The sequence below is a fragment of the Giraffa tippelskirchi genome, chromosome 12 (genome assembly GCF_054371585.1).
Source record: "Giraffa tippelskirchi isolate mGirTip1 chromosome 12, T2T-mGirTip1v1.2.pri, whole genome shotgun sequence".
NCBI lineage: Eukaryota > Metazoa > Chordata > Mammalia > Artiodactyla > Giraffidae > Giraffa > Giraffa tippelskirchi.
In genome coordinates, this window is record NC_137286.1 from 20,752,438 (window position 1) to 20,779,519 (window position 27,082).

The following is a 27,082-nucleotide window of genomic DNA, read 5'->3' on the forward strand; positions in this document are numbered from 1 at the left end:
GCTCCGCAACAAAAGGAGCCACGGCAACGAGAAGTCTTTGCACCATAACGAAGAGTAGCCCCTGCTTGCCACAACCAGAGAAAGCCTCCATGAGGCCATAAAGACCCAGAGCAACCAAAAATAAATACACAAATTTTTTAATTAAAAAAAAATAAAGACTTTGCAGGAAAGTCCCTTATGAATACCCACAAATAAAGTATTGAGTGATGACAGGTACTGGGTAGTTGTAGTATCAGATTAATGTTTATCTTTACACTTTCTGGGAATCTACAGTCATTTTATTATCTTTTGTTGATACCTACTCAAAGTATTTTGGGCCCCTGCATGATGCTGAGTCATGCTGAATAAGACTGGGAGGAGCTGTTAGAAAAATAAAAATCTAGAACAGGGATATACGATATGCCTATATTATAGATACAGCCAAAAGTTCAAAGAAAAGGATGGTTACTTCAAATTGACACAAGGGTAGTTCTGGAAGAAAACAGTAATCCTGGTTGGGGGTTCATACTCTAAAAATTCAAGGTATCATAATTCATATTAATCACATGCTAGCAAAGAAGTAGTATATTAATAGAAATTAAAACACAAGGTTTTATTTTTAAACTGCTGGAAATAGCTTAAAATGCAGAAAGTTAAATGGAAACTAGAGGAATTATTTGAGAAACTATGAGAAACTATCCATTTTATACATAAGAGTATTTTTTTCTTCTTTACTCTTTGCTTTTCTGGGTACCACTCAGTTTCTCTATTTAGATAAAAATTTTGTCAATTTGTTTCATTATAAATATTCATCTTTAAGGAATTCCCAGGTGGCTCAGCTGGTAAAGAACCTGCCTGAAATGCAGGAGACCTGGGTTCAATCCCTGGGTCGGGATCCTCTGGAGAAGGAAATGGCAACCCACTCAAGCATTCTCGCCTGGGAAATCCCACGAACAGAGAAGCCTGGCAGGCTACAGTCCATGGGGTCACAAAGAGTCGGACATGACTAAGCAGTATCAAAATTCAAGGGTGGCATTGGCCATGATTCTTATTTTTCCAGTCTTTATGTCAAAATCTTCATGCCCACTACATTAGACATGCAAGTGATTTAAACAACTGGGGGTGAGGCCAGGGGTAGGGGGTGGGGGGTGGTGAAGGGTGTGTGACACATCCAAAAAGCAGCCAAAATAACTTACTCACAGTTTCCAAACCCATCCACAGCATAATGAAATCACACACTTAATATAAATTTAGAAATTATTTAAGGAACAAGCTGAAAAATGGAAAAGCATAATCTCCAGATTAGCATTAGTAGATTATAATCAACTATAAAATCCAGTCTCATTCTCTATAAATTAGAAAACAAAAATTTTTAATAACTCAAATACCTGACTTACCCATATTTTTGAGAGTGCTATTATTTAAACTAATTTAAATTTTGTCCAAGGACCCACTATATATTTTTGCTTAAATTTACGAGACTAGACAAACCAAGAGAAAAATTACTTATCCCTGAACTGCTTTATTCTCTAATGATTCTGTCAGTTCCAACTTCCAAACATTTTCTTAAAGTTATGCTTTTACTATCTTTTCAATTTAAAAAAAAAAGCATTTCTAAAATACAATCATATAAAAATCTATAGGAGGTAGCAAAAGCAGTCCTCAGAAGGAAGTTCATAGCAATAAAGACTTCCTCAAACAAGAAAAATTTCAAATTTCAAATAGCAACCTAACCTCTACCATCTAAAAGAGCTAGAAAAAGAACAACAACAACAAAAATGTCAAGTCAGCAGAAGGAAGGAAATAATAAGGATCAGAGAGGAAATGAATAAAATAGAGATAGAAAAATCAATAAAACCAAGATCTCTTTTTTTTGAAATAGGAAACAAAACCAAGAAACCTCTGGCCAGGCTCACCAAGAAGAAAAGAGAGAGGACCCAAAAAGGCAAAACAAGAAATTTGAGAGAAATAACATTCAATACCACAGAAAGAAAAAAAAAAAAAAAAACCACTGTAAGAGAATACTATGAACAATTAAGTGCCAACAAACTGGACAACCTAGAAGAAGTGGACAAATTTCTGAAAATAAATAGTCCACCAAAACTGAATCAAGAAGAAATATATAATTTGAACACAGCAATTATTAGAACTGAAATCAAAAATCTAATTTAAAAAACAATTCTCTAAAAACAACAATCCAGGACTGGATGACTTCACTGAGGAATTCTACCAAACATAAAGGAAGAACATATACCAATTCTCAAGCTCTTCCAAAAGACTGAAGAGGAGGGGATGCTCCCAAAGTTATTCTAGGAAGCCACCATCACCCTGATACCAAAACCGATGAAGACACCATCAAAAAAGAAAATTATAGGCTGATATTTTTGATGAATCTACATGCAAAAGTTCTCAACAAAATACTAACAAATAGAATCCAACAACACATTAAAAAAAGATCATACATCACAATCAAGTTGGATTCATTCCAAGCTCACAAGCATGGCTCAACATATGCAAGTTAATCAATGTGATACACCACATCAACAAAAGAAAAGACAAAAATTACATGAGTATCTCAATAGATGCAGAAAAAGAATCTGATGAAATTCAACATTCATTCATGAAAAAAAGAAGTCTTATCAAAGTGGGTATAGAGGGAAGATATCTCAACCTAATAAAAGTCATTTATGACAAACCCACAGCCAACATAATACTCAACAGTGAAAAGCTGAAGTCTTCGTGCTAAAATCTGGAAAAAGACAAGGATATTAGTTCTCACCTCTACTATTCAACATAACCAGAAGTCCTACCCACAGCTATCAGACAAGAAAGAAATAAAAGGTATCCAAATTGGAAGGGACAAAGTGAAACTGTCATTATATGCCAATGATATGATACTATAGAGAGAAAGAATCATAAAGACTCCACACAAAAACTAGCAGAACTGCTAAATGAATTCAGTGAGGTAGCAAGATACTAACAGACAGATATCTGTTGCATTTCTTTACAATGACAAAATGAAATATTAGAAAAAAAGTTTTTAAAAAAAAAATACTTTTAAAATAACATTCAAAAAAAAGTACTTCGGAATAAACTTGACCAAGGAGGTGAACATTGATAAAGGAAACTGAAGATGACTCAAAGAAATACAAGGATATCCTGTGTTTTTGGACTAGAAGAATTAATCGTTAAAATGGCCATACTATCCAAAGCAATCTACAGGTTTAATGCAGTCTCTATCAAATTACCCATGATATTTTTTCACAGAACTAAAATAAGTAATCCTAAAATTCATATGGAATCATAAAAGATCCAGAATTGATCCTGAGGAAAAAGAACAAAGCTGGAAAAGAACCCTCCAAGACTTCAGACATCACTACAACACTACAGCAATCAAAACAGCATGGCACTGGCACAAAAACAGACATGGGGACCAATGGAACCGAACAGAAAGCCCAGAAATAAACCCACAGACCTATAGTCAATGAAACTTTGACAAAGGAGGCAAGAATATACAATGGAGAAAAGATAAGCTCTTCAGCAAGTGGTGTTGGGAAACCTGGACAGCCACACGTAAATCAATGAAATTAGAATATACCCTCACACTATATACAAAAATAAACGCGAAATGGCTTAAAGACTTAAATATAAGACCAAGCACCATAAAACTCCTAGAACGAAACATACTCAAAACATTTTCTGACACAAATTGTAGCAATGTTTTCCTAGGCCCGCCAGTCTCTGAAGGCAACAGAAATAAAAGCAAAAATAAACAAATGGGACCAAATCAAATTTATAAGTGTTTGCACAGAAAAGGAAACCACAAACAAAATGAAAGGACAACCTACAGAATAGGAGAAGATACTTGCAAATAATGCTACCAACAACAGATTAATTTCTAAAATATACAAATAGCTCATACAACTCAATAACAAAAAACAAACCACCCAACCAAAAAATAGACAGAATACCTACATAAACATTTCTCCAAAGAAGATATATAGATGGCCAACAGGCATAAGAAAAGATGCTCATGTGCTAGTTATTAGAGAAATACAAATCAAAACCACAATAAGGTATCACCTCATACCAGTCAGAATGGCCATTATCAAAAAGTCTACAAATAATAAATGCTAGTGAAGGTGTGGAGAAAAGGAAACCATCCTACACTGTTGGTAAGAATGCAGTTGGTGCATACAGCCACTATGAAGAGCAGTATGGAAGTCCCTTTAAAAACTAAAATTAGAGTTACCATATGATCCAGTAATTCCACTCCTGGGCATATATCCAGTTCAGTTCAGTTCAGTCGCTCAGTCATGTCCAACTCTTTGCGACCCCATGAACCACAGCAAGCCAGGTCTCCCTGTCCAACACCAACTGCCAGAGTTTACCAAAACCCATGTCCATTGAGTCGGTGATGTCATCCAACCATCTCATCCTCTGTCGTCCCCTTCTCCTCCTGCCCTTAATCTTACCAGCATCAGGGTCTTTTCAAATGAGTCATCTCTTCGCATCACGTGGCCAAAGTACTGGGGTTTCAGCTTCAACACCAGTCCTTCCAATGAACACCCAGGACTGATCTCCTTTAGGATGGACTGGTTGGATCTCCTTGCAGTCCAAGACACTCTCAAGAGTCTTTCCCAACACCACAGTTCAAAAGCATCAATTCTTCGGCACTCGGCTTTCTTCACCGTCCAACTCTCACATCCATACATGACCACTGGAAAAACCATAGCCTTGACTAGACGGCTTTGTTGGCAAAGTAATGTCTCTGCTTTTTAATATGCTGTATAGTTTGGTCATAACTTTCCTTCCAAGGAGTAAGCGTCTTTTAATTTCATGGCTGCAATCACCATCTACAGTGATTTTGGAGCCCAAAAAAATAAACTCAGCCACTGTTTCCACTGTTTCCCCATCTATTTGCCATGAAGTGATGGGACCGGATGCCATGATCTTATATTCAGAAAAAGGTCTAATTCAAAAGATACATGACCCCAGTGTTCATAGCAGCACTATTTACAGTAGCCAAGATACGGAAGCAAGCTAAATGTCCAATGACAGATAAATGGATAATGAAGATTTGATGTGTGTGTGTGTGTGTGTGTGTGTGTGTGTGTGTGTGTGTGTGTGAAATGGAATATTACTCAGTCATAAAAAATAATGAAATAATGTCATTTGAAGCAACATGCATGGATCTATAGATTATCATACTAAGTAAGCCAAAGAAAGATTGTATCGCTTATATGTGGAATCTAAAAAAAATGATAGAAATGAACCTAAATACAAGATAGACATTGACCCACAGACATAGAAAACAAATTTAGGATTACCAAAGGGGAAAGGGTGAGAGGGACAAATTAGGAGTTTGGGATTAGCAGATACAAACTACTATGTATAAAGCAGATAAACAACAAGGTCCTATTGTATAGCACAGGGAATTATGTCCAATATCTTATACTAAAGTGTGGTAAGTCACTTCAGCCATGTCCGATTCTTTGTGACCCTACCTACTGTAGCCTGCCAGGCATGTAATAAACTATAATGGAAAAGAATATAAAAAAAGAATATATGCATAACACTCACTTTGCTGTATATGAAACTAACATAACATTATAATGATACTTCAATTTTTTAAAAAAAGAGTAAAAAAAACAATTAGCTTAGACAAGTTTCAAATATAAGAAGACATTGCATTAAATAAACACTCCTCTAATTGGGAGCAAATATATTAAAGAAAGTTTACCTTGGCCATGTCTTAACAGCCAATGAGAACCTCAAAATGTGTTTTGTAAGACTGTTATTTATTCTGGTGTCTTACTACTGTAACACATATAGTAAGTTGCAAATAAATACATAAAGGCACACATTAAAAACAATATTAACATTGATAAGCTGACATGAGAATATTTTGTCAATTTTTTTTATCACAAATGTTCTGTGAAATGTAACCTTGCTTTACAAAAATGAAAGCCTAGAAGCAAAACAAGTCAAACTATAACCTCAGAAAGATTTAGGATGGAGGCGAGTGTGTGTGCTAACTCGCTTCAGTCCTGTCAGGTTCTTTGTAAACCTATGAACTACAGTCCACCAGGCTCCTCTGTCCATGGGATTCTCCAGGCAAGAATACTGGAGTGGGTTGCCATGCCCTCCTCCAGGGGATCTTCCTGACCCAGGGATCGAACCCACCACTCCTGCAGCTCCTGCAGTGCAGGCTGATTCTTAAACCACTGAGCCACCGGGGAAACCCCAGGGGTTAGAGGCAATAATCTCCAAAAGTGAGGATGCAAGGGAAGACAGCCTCCCTAGAACTCCCCTTCATACAGCCAAAGAACTGTCTCTCCCACACCAGGGCAGAGGACAGAAAGGGTTAAGAATAAAATAAGCCAGCAGAATGAATATATCAATACCAAAAAAAGAAACAAAAATTAAGAAAATTCTCCCCGAAACAAAGAGGCAACAACAAGGTAGCAAATAGTAGAGAAATAAATAAAAACAAGAGAATCATTCCAGAGAACCAACATCCAAATAAGAGGAGTTCCAGAGAGGACTGAGAAAGCAGAGGTGAAGACTTATAAGTAACCAAAGGAAATTTCCCAGAACTGAAGGATTTGGGTTATTAGAACGAAAGAGCTGCGAGGGCCCACCATAAACCAGTGGTAAAGGAACCACATCATGCCATTGTGAAGCTGCAGGAAACCTGGAGTAAAAGGCTTTTGGAGAGAGGAGAAAAGGTCACTAGAAGGGAAGAGAAAGGAGAACATCATTGAAGGTTTGACCAGCAACCACAGATGTTAGAAGATGGGATAGCACTTCCAAAATTCTGAGTAAAGTAACTTTGACCTAGCATTCTGTGACCAAACTGTTAAGTGAAGGTAAGATACAGAAACTTTCACAAGTGAGATTTAAAAAAAAAAAAAAAGTACCTCCTCTGTATCCTTTCTTGGTAGTTAGGAAGTCAAGAAACCGGAAGATACGGGGTTCAATCACAGATGATGACGGCAAATGCCATGGCCACAGGTAAGTATAATAGTAGCCCGGAGAGCAATTAATCCACATCTTACCAGGATCAACTCCAAAAAGTCTCAAAGAAAGAACATGAAAGATTATATGACGTATCAAAGAGCACAGCAAGAAATTAGTGGTGTTTACACAAAACACTAAATAACTAGGAGAAGAAAGAAAAACTCCGCAATCATCAATTCTAGAAAAAGGTAGTTACTCAATAAAGAAAATGTTAGCTATGATATCTTCCTAAATAATACGTTGCAAATACCAAAAATTATGATTATGTTGAGAAGACAGGAAAATGTATGTGCCATGGAGTGATGGTAAATGGTAGAAAAAGCACTAAATTGTTATATTCCACAAAGGAAATCAACAGACGCTGTCTAATATAAAAAAATCAGAAAGAGCAGCATTAAAATATTATTTAGAAATATAAAGATACATGTAAGATGAGTAGCTAAAAGGTTGAAGAGTAATTTTCTATGGGGAGTAGAAATGGGAGGTATGGAACTGGTGTAATTTAAAAAAATTTCAAGCAGCACTATATAACTTTTTAAACTATATCTCCCTATTATTTTGACAAAAATTTAAATAAAACAATGACAATACTGGACTTCCCTGGTGGTCGAGTGGTAAACTCTGTGCTTCCACTGCAGGGGGCAAAGATTCAGTCCCTGGTTGGGGAACTAAGATCCCATATGTTGCAAAGTGTGGTCAAAAAATAAAACATCTGGGGCCTTTCCTCATGGTCCAGGGGCTAAGACTCTAAGTTCCCAAGGCAGCGGGCCCAGGTTCAATTCTTGGTCAGGGAACTAGATCCCACATGCCACAACTAAAGATTCTGCATACTGCAACTAAGACCCAACACAGCAAAATAAGTAAATAAGTTTTTAAAATAAATAAAGCAACTCTCGATTTGTAATGAAACATATACATTATCATATGTAAAATAGATAGCCAGTGGGAATTTTCTGTATGATGCAGAGAGCTCAATCCTGTGCTCTGTGACAACCTAGAGGGATGTAAAGAGGTGAGGGGTGGGAGGTGGGAGGGAGGTCCAAGAGAGAGGGGACGTATGTGTACCTGTGGTCGATCCATGTCGATGCAGGGAAAACATCAACACAAGACTGTAAAGCAGTTATCTTCCAATTAAAAATAAATTTAATAAATACATACAGCAATGCAAGAAACAACAACATTAAATCCATTTCTTCTTAAGAGCTTTGCTCTCCCTCCAGGTCATCTTTCCCCTCAGCATATAAACATCCTTTCGAAGAACACCCTTATATAACCTCTTCCAGCTATAGTCCAGATTCTTTTCTTTCCATCACAGTCAATCTTACTGCATATTTTTCTCTAACCTGCAGCAAAGATTAAATTGAATCATATGAAAAAGTACTGATCCCATCATTTTTTACCTATAAAAAGAACATTTTATATGATTCATCTAAGTGGCTTACTCTCATCACCACCAAATTCTGAATTCACCACCTGAATATGCCCTGCTGTTTCACTGGTGCCCTGCGCTGCAGCAACACCGCCCTGCCTTAATTCAGACATTCTTCATTTCTTCCTGGATTAAGGCTTTAACCTCCTAACTCATGCTTCCCACCAGGCCATGTTGGCACTGCTGCCAGGACAGGCTTTCTAAACATTCACAGTGTTGTGGCACTCCCCTTCTTACAATGCATCTCCAAACCATCAGCATCAAACCTAAACTCTCCCATGGCCACGGGCTGACCACTGTGACCTCTCATGCTATCTTCCTCCATTCTCTGTACCCATCCTAGACAGACTACCACCCTGCGCTCTATACTTGACTCAAGCTAACCATTTGGTGTTTTCTTAAATGATCCCCAAAGTAATCATGGATGAAAAAAATTTCAATTTCTTCTACAGGCCAAGTCAATGATGAAAAAGCTGATTATGTTTTACTTAAATATTCAAATGCATGGTGATAGGGAACTAAGAACTAGTCGTACTGAAAGAGGGAGAGAGAGAGAAGGAAAGAATGTGAGAAAGAAAAAGAAAAGAGGAATGGGATAGAGAGGAATGGGATAGGGAGGCATGGAGAAGGGTCTGGGAAAAATAAAAAACACAGCTTCACAGGCATAGTATCTGCTCACAGTGTCCGCTCTTACTAAAGAAAATTCACTAATATATATCATTGGAGTATTTCAATCATAATACTATTAAACAGTCTTCCTTCTTGAGGGAAAAAAAAGTTTCACCTCAAGTTTACAATGTAACAACTATGTGATGAAAACTTGCCAACATTACAACTAATCTGTGTGCAGGAAATTGCTCTCCATTTTCCAACAAAATGATAAAACTAAGACCAGCTTACGGTTAGCTTTAAAAAAATATGTGTACCAAGTATTTGTACTTCTGTTTATCTTCTGGTGAAGAGCTTCATCATTAAGTTTTAAAAGCCGTCCAACCAGTTCTCAAACTAGCACTCTATCCAACAAAAGTTTAATTGGGTTTGGAGTTTTGTTTAAACTGACAGCTGTGGTTCAGAAAGCCCCCAAGATCAGCGGTACCGTTTGCATCAAATGGCCCAAAGGTATTCTGTGGTTCTGGGGTGGTGATTTTTTATTTTTATTTGCAACTACCTAGTTAATGGCTCTCTTCTCAGAATGGGGCATAATCATATGCAAAACATTCTTACAGTATCTCTGAATCAATGAAAGAAGAAAAGGAAGGGGGGGAGCAGTTGATCCTCACCTGTTCACTATGCAGACATCCTGCACCTTCACGGATCTAGCCGAGACAGGAAGCAGGATGTAAGAAAAAAGGCCTTCCAGTAGGCAAAGAGGGGTCAGCAAAGGCTTGTGCAAAAGAAGCTTGCAAACTTTCCCATAGGAAAGCGTGGGAGGTGCTCCCTTAGAGGCTATTTACTCTCACTTTACAAACAATATCACCAGGCTGATTTACCTAGTTTCAAAGCCTAGGGCAGAACAGACAAAAGATATTAGGAAGAGAGCTGTGGAAGATACTTGCAACATACTGAAATATTGACTGCAAAACAGAGACACTTGCCAGCATAATGAGAAGGAGAAAACAAAAATTACAAAAAGAAAACAAGAGAACTCCAAGCACAGCTGGATCCAGGGTATGGGGGACGGACACCTCAGTCGCCCAATAAGACCATGGGCACTACTTTATTATAGCATAGTATTAGGAGCCAACTTCCAAAATGGTGTCCTTGGTCCTCAAGAAAAGAATCAACTTAGCACCTCTGCTAGGGGGTAGCTGAGCAGGTAATGAGAATGCACGGGGGAACAAGTCCCACCCCCTTTTACAAAGGGGAGGAAGTATAATAGATTTTAGAGTATGTTTCTACTGAAAGAGAAAACATTTTAAAAGGGCATATTTGGGACTTGCCTAGAGGCTCGATGGTTGGGACTCCAAGCTTCCAATGCAGGGGACATGGGTTCAGTCCCTGGTCAGGGAACTAAGATTCCCACATGCCCTGCAGCACTCCCCTCCCCCCAAAAAAGGCATATTTGCCCTGAACCCATAATTATTAAGAAAATTGAGCATCTACAATGGTTCATTTGCTATGGGATCCTCATGATGACAGTTACAAAGTATTTGAAAGTGAGGTGAAGTAAGTATTGGGTTGTAGAATCTAAACTCCGTAAGTGTTTCAAATAACTATTAAGACAATACATAACATAAAAGAACACAAAAGCAGTAGAGATCTGGAGTTTGGTCTCTGTTGTATGTGACCTTGGCAAGTCCATTACTTCTCTGAGACTCTGTCCCCTCATCTGTCAAATGAGGGTCTGAAGGGACAGTTTTGAAGAATCCACTGACATTTCCCTCCAACCCACATTCACAGTATTCTCCCTTTATTCACCTTGGCCATTCTGGACCCACGGCCTCAGGCAAAAGATGCTACTGCAGAATAAAGCGATAAAACAAGGGTCCGTTCTGGTTCTCAGGTTTTAAAAACCCAGGAGTCTTATGGAAAAGAAGAACATAGGACAATAACAATTGATTTGGGAGCAAACAAGATGAGTTTATCTGAGTAACATGTCCTACCTCTACAGCTAGAAAAGAATTAAATTTCTGGACCAGAAAACATTTGTGGGGAGGTGATGAAAACACAGAATGCTGCTGGATCCCCGGGACAGAGCCTCATACCCAGCTCCCCAGGGCTAAGCCCAAAGGAAACAAGAGGGAGATGTGTTTGTAGAATAGTGAGCGGGGGGGCAGAAAAGATCTGAGATCATTTCCCAAACAGAGAATCCAAAAAGCAGCAAGATCTCTGAGAGGAAACAGCCATGTGGGAGCATCAAGGCAGATGGAACACTGTATAATCTTGCAGAGTTTACCAGGTCCCAGCGTGGCCTGAGTCTAGCAAAATGATTTCTGTATGCCCATGAGTGGCAAGCACAGATGGGAATCTGGGGAAATGGAAGGAGTCTTGGAGACAGGAACAATGGGCAACTCAGGAGGGACCTGCGTAGACTTATGATGGAGAGGCAATCTGTCAAGCAAGTGGCATCTGTGGCCAATCACCAGGAGTAGAGGTCCAAACACTCTTGCCCACTGCGTCTTGGTATTGGTGTCACCAAGGAAAACACAACACAGTCAAGCACTGGTGGGAACAATGTTACATAAAGAGGCAGAGGAAGATCAGCTTCACTAGTGGCCGTAGGTTCACCACAGCCAGCAAGGCCCTCCTGACAGCCAATGCAGGACCAGAGGCCTCCATAAAGTCCAGAACTCTTGTGCTGCAGAATGAAAGGCCCCATCCCCTACCTGCAATGGACGGATAAAGTAATGGGCCTCACCAGGTACCACATGACACACACTCTTAGGCAGAACAAAGACGTACATTTTGAATAGGAAACAGGAAAAGATATTCCCATACAAGGACACAAGTCCAACACAAGCTATGAAGACTCTGGTAGAGAAGTATTCCAAGCCAAAGGCCCATTCCTATGTGGCCGGGTTGGAGTACCCTCCAATAGGCAAGAGACTTCATGCCTTCTTTCCTAACATGACCTAAGTGAACCCATAAGTGGACCACCAGATGGAAAGATGTCCCAGGCAAAGAATGGGATGCAATCTTAAGAGACTCTATAAACATCCCAGGCAAGGGGATAGGGAAACCCCAAATTGCCTAAGATCAAATTTCTGTGGTCCTGATGGAATGGGAACCCCAAATAGAGACTAAATTGAGTTCTAAAGAAATAAACATATTTCTTGCACATCTGTGTTTGGAGACTGAGATTCATACCCACTGTATGCTGAGACAGACTCCATAGCTATAAAATCAAAAGATTATAAATCACAGAATAAGAAAAATAATATATAAATAACTTCACACTAATAAATACAGCAAAACTTGATTTTAAAAATTATTATCTAGAAATATATGTCACAAAATTGACCCACTAGGAAGGGATGGAATTAGAAGTCTGAATAAATTAATAATCATTAAAGAAACTGAGATAATTTTTTTAAAATCTCTGTTTACCCAAGAACAAGCCACAACATTACAAGTGAAAATTACCAAACTTTCAAGGAACAAACAACCCCTCTCTTAAACAAAATGTTTTTATAGAACAGAAAAAGATAGAAAGCATCCAGCTTATGCATGTAGAACAACATTAATACCAAAAATGGACAAGGATAGTATAAGAAAAAAAAAGTATATACCAATCTCCGGTGTAACTACAAATGCAAAAACCCCATAGAGATTCTCATTGTATAAAAACATACTATAACATAAACAAGACTTTTTCCCAGGATGCAAGGATGGTTCAGATAGACCAACATATCACAACATTAAAGAAGCAAAAAAAAGAACTCAACAAAAGTCAGCCCTCATTAATGACAAAAAGTTTTGACAAGCTGATAAAGGAAGAGAACATAAACAGTACCTATCAAAAAGCTATGGTAAACATTATACTTAGTGGTGAAACTAAGAACCAAGTCTTTGTTTTAAAGTCAGAAATAAAATAGGGATGCTCATTATCACCACTTTTATTCAACACAAATTTTATTCAACAAGAAATTCTACAGGCCAACTGCTGGAACCAATAGGAGAGTTCAGAGATATTTGGGATATATGATCAACATGTTAAACCAAAATGGTAACAAACAATTCAAAAATGTGAACGGAAAAAAATCTCATTCACAAGAACAGTAAGATCCATAAGGTAGGTATAGTTATGTGTCTGTATATAGCTATATGATGCAGTTAAAATGTTATTATTAATCCTTACAGTGCACATCTAATTTGACTCAGTAGGATTTGACACAGTTATCACATCCTTCTGGACGTATTTCCTTCACTTGGTTTCCAAGACCCCATACACCAGGGGTCCCTGATAGGAACCAGACCACACAGCAGGAGGTGAAGAGGGGGCAAAGGAGCAGAGCTTTGCAGCCGCTCCCCACTGCTCGAATCACCACCTGAGCTCCGCCCCCTGCCAGATCAGCAGTGCCATTAGATTCTCACAGAGGCAAGAACCCTGGCCCTCAAGTCAAGGCAGAATATCTACATATTGCCACAAAATAGAAGTAAAGTGCACAATAAATATAATGTGCTTGAATCATCTCAAAACTATCTTCCAGCCCCTCAGTCTATGGAAAAACTGTCTTCCACAAAACAGGTTTCTGGTGCTAAAAAGGTAGGGGACCGATGCCACACACCTTCTCCTGGTTCTTTCTCCCACACCTGGCTCCGCAGTTTCTTTTGTTCATCCTACCTCTTCTCTCAGCCGGTAAACAATGGTGGCCCCGAGGCTCTTAGTCCTTAGATTTCTTCTCCTTTCCAGATACACTTTTCCCTTTGGTCATCTCTTCTAGTTTAATAAATTCAAATTATTGAATTTGGACCCTGATGAATCCCAATCTTTCTAGCCTTAACCTGCCTCCTAACCTCTAAAACTGTAAGTAATCGCCTACTCAACATCTCCATTTGGAACTTTATTAGGCGCCTCTAACTTAAATCAACCCCACAAGCTAACTCACCTTTGGTCTTCACCATCTCAGAAAATGAAAGCTTTATTTTTCCAGTTAACTTCACCCATCAAAAGACCATGAGCCATCTTCTACTCTTCTCTCTCCACACTTTCAATCCATAAGGGACCTTAAGAATTCATGCTAAGTCAGACCACTTCTCACCTCCTTTCCACCACTATCATCACAGTTGGATGAAGTCACCATCATCTCTCACATGGATTACTCCAAGAGGCACCTAACTGGTCATCTTTTCTCCACCACTGCTTCCCCTGTAAACTACTGTCCACACAGTAGTCAGTTGATCATTTTAGAATAAGATCAGATCATGTCATGCCATGACATGACATGCTAAGTTGCTTCAGTTGTGTCCAACTATTTGCTACCCTATGCTTCTGCTCAAAACCCCCCAACATCTTTTTATGTCACGCCAAATGAAATTCAAAGTTCTAAAAAGCCTACAGTTATCTGCACATCAGTGATTCTCATTAGGGATGATACTGCTCCCTAGGGAACATTTATAAACTGCCTGAGTGTGGGGGCAGCATCTTTGGTTTTTACAATGGGAAGTGCTACTGGCATTTACTGGGCAAGGAAGGACTAAGGGATGGACCTGAAAGCCTACATAGGACAGTCCTACAAAACAAAAATGTCCTTCATCCTGTATTGCTATTCAGTAGCTCAGTTATGTCCAATTCTTTGCGAGCCCAGGGACTGCAGCACGCCAGGCTTCTCTGTCCTTCACTATCGCCCAGAGTTTGCTCGAAGTCATGTCCATAGAGTTGGTGATGCCATCAACCATCTCATCCTCTGTTGTCCCCCCTTTCCTCCTGCCCTCAATCTTTCCCAGCATCAGGGTTTTCTCCAATGAGTCGGCTCTTCACATCAGGTGGCCAAAGTATTGGAGTTTCAGCTTCAATCCTTCCAATGAATATTCAGGGTTGATTTCCTTTATGATTGACTTGTTTGATCATTTGATTGTCTTGCTGTCCAAGGGACTCTCAAGAGTCTTCTCCAATACCACAGTTTGAAAGCATTAAGTCTTCAGCACTTAGCCTTATTTATGGTCCAACTCTTACATCCACACGTGACTACTGGAAAAACCACAGCTTTGACTAGATGGACCTTTGTCAGCAAAGTCATGTCTCTGCTTTTTAATATGCTGTCTAGGTTTGTCATAGTTTTTCTTCCAAGGAGCAAGCGTCTTTTAATTTTGTGGCTGCAGTTACCATCTGCAGTGATTTTGGAGCCCAAGAAAATAAAGTCTCTCACCATTTCCATTGTTTCCCCATCTATTTGCCATGAAGTGATGGGACCAGATGCCATGATCTTTGTTTTTTGAATGTTGAATTTTAAGCCAAATTTTTCACTCTCCTCTTTCACCTTCATCAAGAGGCTCTAAGTTCCTCTTCCCTTTCTGCCATAAGGGTGGTGTCATCTGCATATCTGAGGTTATTGATATTTCTCCTGGCAGTCTTGATTCTAGCTTGAGCTTCATCCAACGTGGCATTTCGCATGATGTGCTCTGCATAGAAGTTAAAAAAGCAGGATGACAATATACACTTTGATGTACTCCTTTCCCAATTTTGAACCAGTCCGTTTTTCCATGTCCAGTTCTAACTGTTGCTTCTTGACCTGCATACAGGTTTCTGTATAAAGGTTTCTCCATTTTATATATAAAAATACAAAATATTCCCCTTATTTAACCCACACTACATTTTCCAGGAATGCAACTACTTTGTAAATCAAAGAAAGATTGTACCTTATTTTCCTGGGAACTTCAACAAGAACTCCTTACCACTTCAGAGTATCAGGTCAACCAAAGACAACTCTGCTGACAGTTTATTCTATCTGTGTTAACAGGACAACACACCTGTTTCATTCTGCACTGTTAGCAGCTGCATACAAAAATGTACAAGAGGATTATGAAGTTCATTTATAAACTTAGATCCAAGCATACTTAGTTTAGCAAAGACATGTAAAACACAGGAATAATAAATATTTAATAAAGGGATTAACTGTATATCATTAAGAATTTATATAATTTTAAATACTTTAAGCAAAGGGTAATAAATTTGTTATAAAAATTACGTGTCAAAGTTATTTTATTTTGAATGGCTTGGTTTGGTTTTTATTTTACTGTCAAACAGTTCACAATGGTCTATTTCCCCATGTCTTCCTGTATTACTTTTTTTTTTTCAGTTCATCCTGTAGTCTCATCATCTATCAAAAGACATGGCTTGCAAGTTATTTTTAGGTTTCAGACTCTGAATGTGTCCTGATATCTGCTAAAAGTCCATGTTGGGAAATATGGGCGTGGGGGGGGGGCAGTGTGATACCTGTCACTTTGTCCTATATCTCAAGAGAGATTTATTTTGACAGTATACTTATAAAGAGGCCGAGCTCATTTTCTCCATTTCAAGAGTCTTTCATTGGTCACAGCATACATCCTAACTTCACTTAAAGTTGCTTCCCATCTTCTCTTATCATACACACAAAAGTCTAGTCCACTATTATTTATCTTAACACGTATTCCAGTGCCACCTGTGTTCATTTTCTGGTCATCGTTATATATTATGGCCCATATATTCCTACCCAGAGCACATTCATTATCAGTAGATACAAGCAGCAAACAACTTTTATTACGTCTTCCAGTGTCATTATTTACAATTTAATTATTCATCACTCATTTTTTTCTTTACATTACAAATAGAGCATTATATTGATTTTTGAGATCATTTAGGTGGGTAGATGATAATTATCTATTAATTTTATTTCAGGACAGTAAAAGGGGTAAATTACATGCAAAGTACATGCAATAAAAAAGGAGTGCTGGAGCTTCCCTGAAGGTTCTGTGGTTAAGGCTCTGTGCTTTCACTGTAGGAGACATGGGTTCGATCCCTGGTCCAGGAACTAAGATCCCACATGCCTTGCGGCACAGCCAAGAAAAACAAACAAACAGAAAAGAAGGGAATGCCAAGTCTGATCGTACTCTCCTATCATAACCCCCACACACAAAGCCCCCCATCTTGTTGTTCCTCAAACACCACAGGAACATTCCTGCCTTGGAGGTTCACAATGTTTCCTCCCTTTGCCTGGAATGATCTTCCCACACACGAAGTGTACGGCCTGCTCATTACCTCCTTCAGACCTCTGCTCGAATTCCAGTCCTTCTCTGTCCATCCAGTTTAAACGTCTCTCCATCCCATCATGCTCTCTCTTCTCCTGAAGTATTCTTCACATTACTTATTGCCACATGAGACATTACTGATTTGTTTACTCTCTGTCTCGTGTCTCTATAATGCAGAGTGGCTCCCGAAAGCAGGGACTTCAGGTGTTCACTGCTGTTTCCCAGTTTCTGGAGTGGTGCCTGATATAATATCATAGGTACCCAATAAAACTGAATGGAGAGGTGAATATCTAAAAGGCCAAAGTATGTGCTGGTAGGAGCCTGAATCCTGTGCAGGTAGGTTCTGGTTCCTTCATTCCCAACTGACACACTGCTGCCATGCTATTAAATGGTTGAGACCCTGAATATTCATTGAATATTCATTTGAAGAAAGGTTTCCAGAACTGAGAAGTATTGGAAAGCCACTGACCTTTCAAACTAGCAAAGATTCAAAGCACAGTAACATATAATGCTGGTGAGGATGGAGAGAAACAGACTAACACTCTCTATTTGTGGGAATGTAGATGGTTCAGTTTTACCAGGAAGCAATATGGAAATACGTACTAAAAGCCTTTAAAAACTGCAGTATATTTAACATACGCTGTTTTATTTAAGATCATTTTGCTCTCACAGTATTGTAAGTAAGCATTATTAACTCTATTGCACAGATGAGAAAAGTGAGGCACCAAGAATTTTAAGTAACAAATAAATTACAAGTCAAGGATCTAGGTCGTCAAACTGAAATTACAGCCCTTTCTCCATCAGTTTCCACTGACTGCTAGTTCTCTTGTTAGTTTACCTAATTCCTTAAAGCTAAAATTTGTGTCACATACAAAATCTTTCAACACTTAGGGCCTGATGTGCTGTGCTCAGTCGTGTCCTAATCTTTGTGATCCCATGGACTATAGCCTGCCAGGCTTCTCTGTCCATGGGATTCTCCAGCCAGATACACTGGAGTGGGTTGCCATTCCCTGCTCTAGCAGATCTTTCCGATCTAGGAATCGAATCCACATCTCCTGCAATGGCAGATGGATTCTTTACTTACTGAGCCACCAAATGTTGCAGGTACTCAATAAACCTTTGCTGGAAGAGGGAAAAACTCTTTCAGCCACAAAAGTCTCCATAGACAGTGCATGACCCAGAGGAACAATAATAGAAACTGACCCAACATCTCCTCTATCCTCCTTCAGAGTAACAGAATGTGAACCTTGCCATACAGCCTGCTCAGAATATCGACTTCATTTTTGTTGTCATTTGTAGGTAAATGTAGTCATGGAGTTAAGTTCTGGCTAGTGAAACATAGGCAAAAGTGGTGGGCAATTTTAGGCACACGCTTTTCTTGCTTAAAGCCTTCCTGTTGGCTGGAATACAGATATGGTGGACAGCAGCCACTGTTGACCTTGAGATAACCATGGCAATGAGGGTTACAGTCAGTGAAACAGTAAGATGGCAAGATTCCTGACTCTGAAAAACACCATATCAGTCCAACATTACCTTTGACTTTTACAAGACAGAAATAAACTTCCATCTCGTCTAAGTCACTATTATTTTGGGTTTTCTGCACCCATAAGCCGCCCTAGCTAGTTCTATTAGGACTGCCACTTAGTCCTATTTCCTGTTACTTGATATTTGGCTAAACTAATTTGGCATTGTACTAGTGACAACCTATATGAATTATGCATTCCATTTAGCATTTTCAAAGATTCCATTGTAAATGGATATTTAATAAGCTTTTTCACTTAACCCTAAAGAGCAAGAGAACAGAGTCATACATAAAAAGCTATAATTCAGTGAACTGTTTAATAATCACTTTCCAGAGTAATAATTGATTGTCAAAGACTACATCTAGGCAGGTCTCAACAGCATAATGAAATCAGAACAATGAAAAGTGTCTCAGCTGTCTCAGTCTTTCATTTCTTCAAAACCCTATTTCCAATGATTAAGAGATGAAGAGCTTGATACTAGAGATGTTCTTGAGGGGAAATCTGGCTGAAATGATGAGGTCTGGCTTTATTATAATCTTCTCCTGTGTGCCTAATAAATTTGTAGTAAGTCATGCAAAGGACAGGAATTTTATTTACTGTATTATCTGTGAAATCTAAAAAGAAGACAGACTACCAACTTAAAAGGTAGGAAAGGGTAGAGGGCAGCGGGGATTTTATTCATTATCAAGACTGGCCCAATCTGATGACCAGAATGCCCATTAACAGTGAACCATGTGATCATGGCAATCCTGCAGTCTCATTTAGATATCATCCAAAGTGCTGACTCTTCCTCCTGGCTTTTGGGAATTCTTGGTAAGGCCACTGACACCCTCCATTCTCTCAAGTCAAAGAGTCTCAACAAGACTCCAATCCATCAGAGATAATAAGATTTCAAGTATGTCAAAAGTTGCTCTCCTTGGGCTTCCTTGGTGCTCCAATGGTTGAGAGTCCGCCTGCCAATGCAAGGGACATGGGTTGGGTCCCTGGTCTAGGAAGATCCTACATGCTCCGACGCAACTAAGCCCAGCACCTGTGCCACCACTACTGAAGCCCGAGCTCTAGAGCCTACACTCCGCAACAAGAGAAGCCACCGCAATGAGAAGCCCAAGTCCCACAATGAAGAGTAGCCCCGGCTCTCCGCAACTACAGAAAGCCTGTGCACAGCAACAAAGACCCAAGTGCAGCCAAACATAAATTAATTAATTCCCTGGTGGCACAGAGGGTAAAGCGTCTGTCTGCAATGCAGGAGACTAGGGTTCGATTCCTGGGTCAGGAAGATCCCCCTGGAGAAGGAAATGGCAACCCACTCCAGTACCCTTGCCTAGAAAATCCCATGGATGGAGAAGCCTGGTAGGCTACAGTCCATGGGGTCTCAAAGAGTCGGACACGACTGAGTGATTCCACTATAATGTCATCACTACTTGTAATTCATCCCACTTGTATTCTTTCACTTTATGACACAATCTTAGCCCAAGTCCCATCCCACACACACCATCTCTAACACCACCACACCACTCTATGAGCAGCCAATTCTTGCTTTTTGTTGACCTTCCCAAGTCTAAGTGTGCTGGGCTTAGAAGTCACCAGCAAGAGGCTACAGGTGGCCATCCCAGGACAGGAGAGTGTGATGGGCCTCTCACTAATGTAGAGATCTGAGAGGAGAAAAATCGAATTGAGAAGTAATTTTGGACACATGTCTTGGGGTCTAGGTCTCAAGACAGTTGGTGGGGGTGGGGAGAAGACAGGGCAAAAGAGGAAAAGGAAGTGCCATCAACATCATGTAGTAAGAATAAAAACAATTCTGGTTCAGCTGTCAAAAGACCTAAATTAGTTCTGATCCCAACAATGCTAATTGGCTGTATGGCCTTATAAAAGTCACTATCTCTCACTGGGTCTCAGTTTTGTTATCTATAATACAAAGTTAACTAGGTTACCTTTCAGCTCCAGACACTATTGTAATGAAAAATGAGGGTAAGGAAACATTATGAAAAAATTTATCACAGAACTCTGAAAGTTCTTTTCCATATAGGAACACAGGGACTTCTCCCGTGGTCCAGTGACTAAGACTCTGTGTTCCCAAAGCAGGGGACCCAGGTTCGATGCCTAGTCAGGGAACTAGATCCCACATGACACAACTAAAGAGACTGAATTCCATAACTAAGATTCCCACATGTCACAACTAAGACCCAGCATAGCCAAATAAATGTTTAAAAAAAAATTTTTTAAGACAAATATATAAAATTTATTAAATGAGAATGTGTTATTTTTAGTTTCAATGCAACCGACTATTTTTAGTTTCAATGCAACAGATTTTAACCTTTATTCTTATGGTGCTCATAAAAACTCATAAAGATAATAAATATGACTGATTCTATCAAGCCATCATTCTCTATTACAGTAAGACTGAAATGCAGTATACTTTACAGTGGACTAAAGAACCAGGTACTTGTAAAATAATGTTCTCCCCAAAACGACATACATAGTCAGCACAACTGGATAGTGTCCTGCCTCATCTACTAAATTACTTCCATTTGGGATGAAAGATGCATGATTGTGGTTCACTGGTTCTCAAGATTCTGATTTTACTATCAAAACTGCTTATCTACCCATCCTTAAAAGCCATATGTTTACCTATTATGTGTTAAAACAGGCACTCTAAATAACACAACTGCCTAGCTTCAGGCTGTTTACAGCTACAGAATGACTTGACTTAACTCACAACCCAATACTGTAGTTTCAGTAATAAAAAATAAACCACTTACTGTGTACAATAAGTCAATATGTAACCTAACTGGGACATTCAGTTGGTTTGGTTGCTCTCAAGGTAGCCATATTATTCTAAGCCTTGATAGCAACTTTAGTTTTTTTAAGCTTCTTTAAACTGCATGAACTCTTTCCTCTCATTTTACACAGAACATAAAAATCATACTTGGGGACTCCCCTGGTGGTCCAGTGGTTAAGACTTTGCCTTCCAATGCCAGGAGTGCCTGGTTCGATCCCTGGTCGGGGAGCTAAGATCCCACATGCCTTGTGGCCAAAACACCAAAAATATAAAACAGAAACAATATCGTAACAAATTCAATAAAGATTTAAAAAAAAAAATCATGACTTGAAGATATCACAAAAATTACCCTTAAAATGTATTTGAACTTCACAATGTTAAGGTAGTGATTAGTGCTGGCTTTTAAATATGCTATTTATCAGCTGCGCCCCCCTAACCCCCCACTTAAGGAGATTCTAAGGGCTTAGATTAGCCCTTAAAATGTAAAAGCATTAAAAAGGTCTACTTTAGGAAATCAAAGTTAAAACTGAGTTATGTATTGAAATAACAATCCATAGAGGGGAAAAGTCTTTGCCCTAAATATCCAAATAATTGTACCTGAAGTAGCCAGAAAAAAGCAATTGTTTCACTAACATTTAAAAATTCTTCACTTTATCGCACATGTACTCAAAACTGTGGCATATGTGAAAATGAATTACTCTCAATACATTCAAATGTATTTGTCCTTTACGGTCTAAATTACAAGACTATTACACAAACAGGCAAAAGAAAAAAAATCACTGCTGGGCAGTATCTGTACTAAGAATCAGAAGAAAAGTACATCTGAATTCTACGATAAATTAACATTTCATTTTTCAAGGAACTCTGTATTTCAGTCTTAAAAAAAAATGCTCATGGAAAATAAAACACATTTGTATCCAACAAAGAGGAAGTTTATTTTAAAGGAACAGCTCCTAGCTTGGTTCAAAATCATTACTACAACCAAACCAGCTAAAGGAATAAGAATTTTTTCTCAAGAACAAATAAAAATATTATTTTCCATATTTAAAATGAAATGAAACTAAACACATGAACATTTTGCATTTATTGAAGGCATCCAAATGATATCTGCTGCTGCTAAGTCGCTTCAGTTGTGTCCAACTCTGTGCAACCCCATAGACAGCAGCCCACCAGGCTCCGCCGTCTATGGGATTCTCCAGGCAAGAATACTGGCGTGGGCTGCCATTTCCTTCTCCAGTGCATGAAAGGGAAAAGTGAAAGTGAAGTCACTCTGTCGTGTCCGACTCTTAGTGACCCCATGGACTGTAGCCTACCAGGCTCCTCCATCCATGGAATTTTCCAGGCAAGAGTACTGTCTAGGAGATTTTAAAACTTCACAGGAAAAAAAAAAATTGTAATCAAGAAACTTCTTAATCATTACATCATTTGTACTAGTTTAAGCTGTTACGTCTGTGAGAACAATAAAGTAATGCACAAAGAGAATATAAAGAGAAAAGTACAATAAATGCTTCTGTCACTCTGAAGAGAAAAGATTTGCCCAAACTAGTCCCTCCCAATTGTACTGGTGACAGTCAAACAATAGATGGCTTTTCTTTGCCCAGATCCTGGTAGGTTCTTTGATTTATAACTCCAGTGAGCAAAACTTTGTTCCTAGGATAGGGAAAGATAAAATTTGAAGAGCAAAGAGCCAAGAAATGTTTAAATACTATGGAATAATATGCAGCAATTAAAAAAAATAAATTAAAAAGTATACATGTCCACTGATATGTGTCAAAAAGTAAGCTGCAGAATAATATTTAGGTTCTTATTTTTACTTTAAAAAAAAACTATATATGTATGTATGTGTACATATTTATGTCAAAGAATTTATTTAGTATAAATATTTATACTAAAGAATTAAGATAAATGTAGAAGGATAAACCTACTTCCACTTCATTGACAACACTAAAGCCTTTGACTGTGTGGATCACAACACACAGTGGAAAATTCATAAACAGATGAGACTATCAGACCACCTTACCTGCCTCCTGTGAAATCTGTAGGCAGGTCAAGAAGCAACAGTTAGAACTGGACATGGAACAATGGACTGATTCAAAATTGGGAAAGGAGTACGTCAAGACTGTATATTGTTACCCTGCTTCTTTAATTTTTATGCAGAGCACATCATGTGAAATGCCAGGCTGGATGAAGCACAAGCTGGAATCAAGATTGCCAGGAGAAATATCAATAACCTCAGATATGCCGACACCACCACCCTTATGGCAGAAAGTGAAGAAGAATTAAGAGCCTCTTGATGAAGGTGAAAGAGAAGAGTGAAAAAGCTGACCTAAAATTCAACATTCAAAAAACGAAGATAATGGCATCCGGTCCCATCACTTCATGGCAAAAAGATGGGGAAACAATAGAAATAATGACAGACTTTATTTTCTTGGGCTCCAAAATCACTGCAGATGGTGACTGTAGCCATGAAATTAAAAGACGTTTGCTCCTTGGAAGAAAAGCTATGACAAACCTAAACAGCGTATCAAAAAGCAGAGACATGACTTTGCCAACAAAGGTCAGTCTAGTCAAAGCTATGGTTTTTCCAGTTGTCATGTATGGATGTGAGACCATAAATAAGGCTAAGAGCCAAAGAATATGTTTTTGAACTGTGGTATTGGAGAAGACTCTTGAGAGTCCCCTGGACTGCAAGAAGATCCAATCAGTCCATCCTAAAGGAAATCAATCCTGAATATTCATTAGAAGGACTGATGCTGAAACTGAAGCTCCAACACTTTGGCCACCTGATTCGAAGAGCTGACTCACTAGAAAAGACCCTGATGCTGGGAAAGATTGAAGGCAGGAGGAGAAGGGGACGACAGAGGATGAGATGATTGGCTGGCATCACTGACTCAATGGACCTGAGTTTGAGCAAGCTCCTGAAGATGGTGAAGGACAGGGAAGCCTGGTGTGCTGCAGTCCGTGGGGTCACAAAGAGTCAAACACAACTGAGTGACTGAACAACAACAGAAGGATAACAAGTATTGGTTACTGTCGGTGAGTTAAGGGAGGCTTAAAAGAGAAATTATCGTTTCCTTATATTCCTCCTTACAACTTGTAAAAAGCAGTATAAACTTTTGTAAACTATCAGATAACATTTTAATTAAAGTTTCTGTTTTGAAATAATTATAGGTTCATATTTACTTTTGGGGCTTCCCTGGTGGCTCAGATGGTAGAGAATCTGCCTACAATGCAGGAGATCTGGATTCGATCCCTGGGTCAGGAAGATTTCCCCTGGAATAGGAAATGGCAACCCACTCCAGTATTCTTGCCTAGAGAATTTCATGGACGGAGGAGCCTGGCAGGCTACAGTGCATGGGGTCGCAGAGAGTCAGACATGACTGAGCGATTAACACACACACACACCATACACACACATATTCACTTATAATAAATAATACAGAGATATCCCCTGTACCCTTTATCAGGTTTTCCCAATGAGAATACCATGCAAAACTATTACAAAATCACAGGCAGGATACTGACACTGATACAGTCAAGATACAAAACATCTCCATCACCAGAAAGATTTCTCAAGTTGCCTTTCTAAAGCTACACATACTTCCCTCTCACCCTCCCCTACTTCAAGCCTGTCCTCAACCCCTGACAGCCACAAATCTCTTCTCCATTCCTATAATTTAGCCATTTTAAGAATGTTGTATAAAATGTAATTATACAGTATGTAACATTTAGAGACTGGATTTGTCTTGGCATAATTTTCTGGAGATTCATCCAAGTTGTTGTGATACCAGTACTTTATTTCTTTTTATTGCCGAGTAATATGTCCTTAAAGGACATCTAGGTTATTTCTAGTTTGGGGTTATTAAGTAATAAAAGCTTCTAAGAACATTCATCTCAGTTTATTTGAATGTAACTATTTGAATGTAAGTAAGTTTTCATTCTCTAGGATAAAGGCACTACTGCTTTACCTATATCCCCTAAATTTTGTACTTTTAATTCAGTTCAGTTTTTAAAATTTCTCTGAGATTTCCCCATTGTTCCATGGATTACTTAGATATTGTTTTAAGTTTCCAAGTGTTTGGAGATTTTATTATCAATCTGTTATTAATTCTAGTTTGATTCCATTATAATCAGAGAACACACTCCATATGATGTCAATTCTTTTAAATTCATTAAAGTTCACTTTTATGGACCAGAGATGGTCTTAGTATATGTCCCATGGGCAGTGACAAGAACGTGTATTCTGCTACCACTGAGTACAGTGTTTTATAAATGTAGATTAGTTTCTAACGTTTGATGGTAGTGTTGAGTTCACCTACATTCTTGGGGAATTTCTGTCTAGGGTTTTCTATCAATTGTTGAAAGAAGGGTGCTGACATCTTCAACTACGATTGTAGATTCATCAATTGCTCCTTTTGGTTTTTACTTCACATATTTTTTCAGCTCTGTTGTTTGTTTAACACATTTAGGATTCCTTTGACTTGATGGATTAATCCTTTTATCATGTTAAAATGCCAACTGTGTCTCTCATAATTTTCTTTGTACTGAAGTCTACTTTATCTGAAATTAATATAGCCACTCTTTCTTTTGAATAATTTGTACCTGCTATTTTTTTCATGCTTTACTTTAAACCTGCCTATATCATCATATCAGAAGTACATTTCTTGTAAAAAAAAAAAAAATACTGGGTTTTATACGGAATCCACTTGCCAATCTCTGCTTTTAATCACTACATTTAGACCACTTACATTTAGTGTAGTTATTGATACATTTGAGTTTGAAGTTGCTACTTTCTCTTTTCTTTTCTTTTTGTTCTCTGTGTTTTGCTTCTGTTTACTTTTTATCTGCCTTCCTATGAGTTACTTAAAATTTCTTAATTCTGTGTTGATGTATATATAGAGGTTTTTGAGTGAATCTCTTTGTATAGCTTTTTTGGTCATTGCTCCAGACATTACATTATACATCATAACTTATTTCCATCTACTGGTATTGTTGTTTTCCAATTAGAGTGATGCATATGACCACTTTAAAATCTTTATCAGAGAATTCTAACATCTCGGTCATCTCGATGTTGGTACCGTCTTTTTCTTTCAAGTCTAAATAAAACAAAACGCCAATAAGCAATAATAATGAGCATACTTGGAACAATGAGAAAAAGAGAGTCTTAGCAGAGAAATAGAGTCTTAGTAAAGAAACAGAACATATAAACAGGAGCCAAAGAAAAATGTTAGAACTGAAAATCACAGTAATTGAAATAAAACTGTACAAATGCCTCAAATACTGAATGTATGGGAGATAGAGGAAAGAATCAGTGATCATGAAGATGAAACAATATGATTTTATAAATCTGAGTAACAGCGACAGTAAACTGGGGGAATAATAGAGCCTCAGGCAGCTGTGGGACTACAACAGAAGATCTAACTTTCCTGTCATCAAAGTCCTGGAAAATGGGTAAAGCCCGTATGGTGTCCAGTGTCACTGCAGGGAGGAAGGTAGGGTAGCCTCTTTACTGTTAGACAGTGTTGAAAGTCTTGGCTCTCCACTGACACTATGTCATTAGGGAAAAAATTGGGCTAACCTGTTACAGTCACTCAAGAGTGGAAGTTTAGCTCCCTCCTCAGTCCTGGCTGGCAGAGGAGAGGACAGGGCCGTAGGTTTTTCTGCGGTGCTTGACTAGAG

General features: G+C 38.6%; 1 protein-coding gene across 2 annotated transcripts in view; it reads right to left on the reverse strand.

Annotated features, from left to right (window-relative positions):
- The window catches only part of TTC6 (tetratricopeptide repeat domain 6), a 184,973-nt gene that overhangs the window by 140,938 nt on the left and 16,953 nt on the right, over window positions 1-27,082 (reverse strand). The window contains exon 1 of one of the 2 annotated variants that reach the window (XM_081547831.1): window positions 26,152-26,251. The exons of the other annotated variant lie outside the window; for it this stretch is intronic. The gene's annotated coding sequence lies outside the window, so the exon portion shown is untranslated. Of the gene's footprint in view, window positions 1-26,151; window positions 26,252-27,082 lie in introns of those variants that run through there. 2 annotated transcript variants of the gene reach the window in all.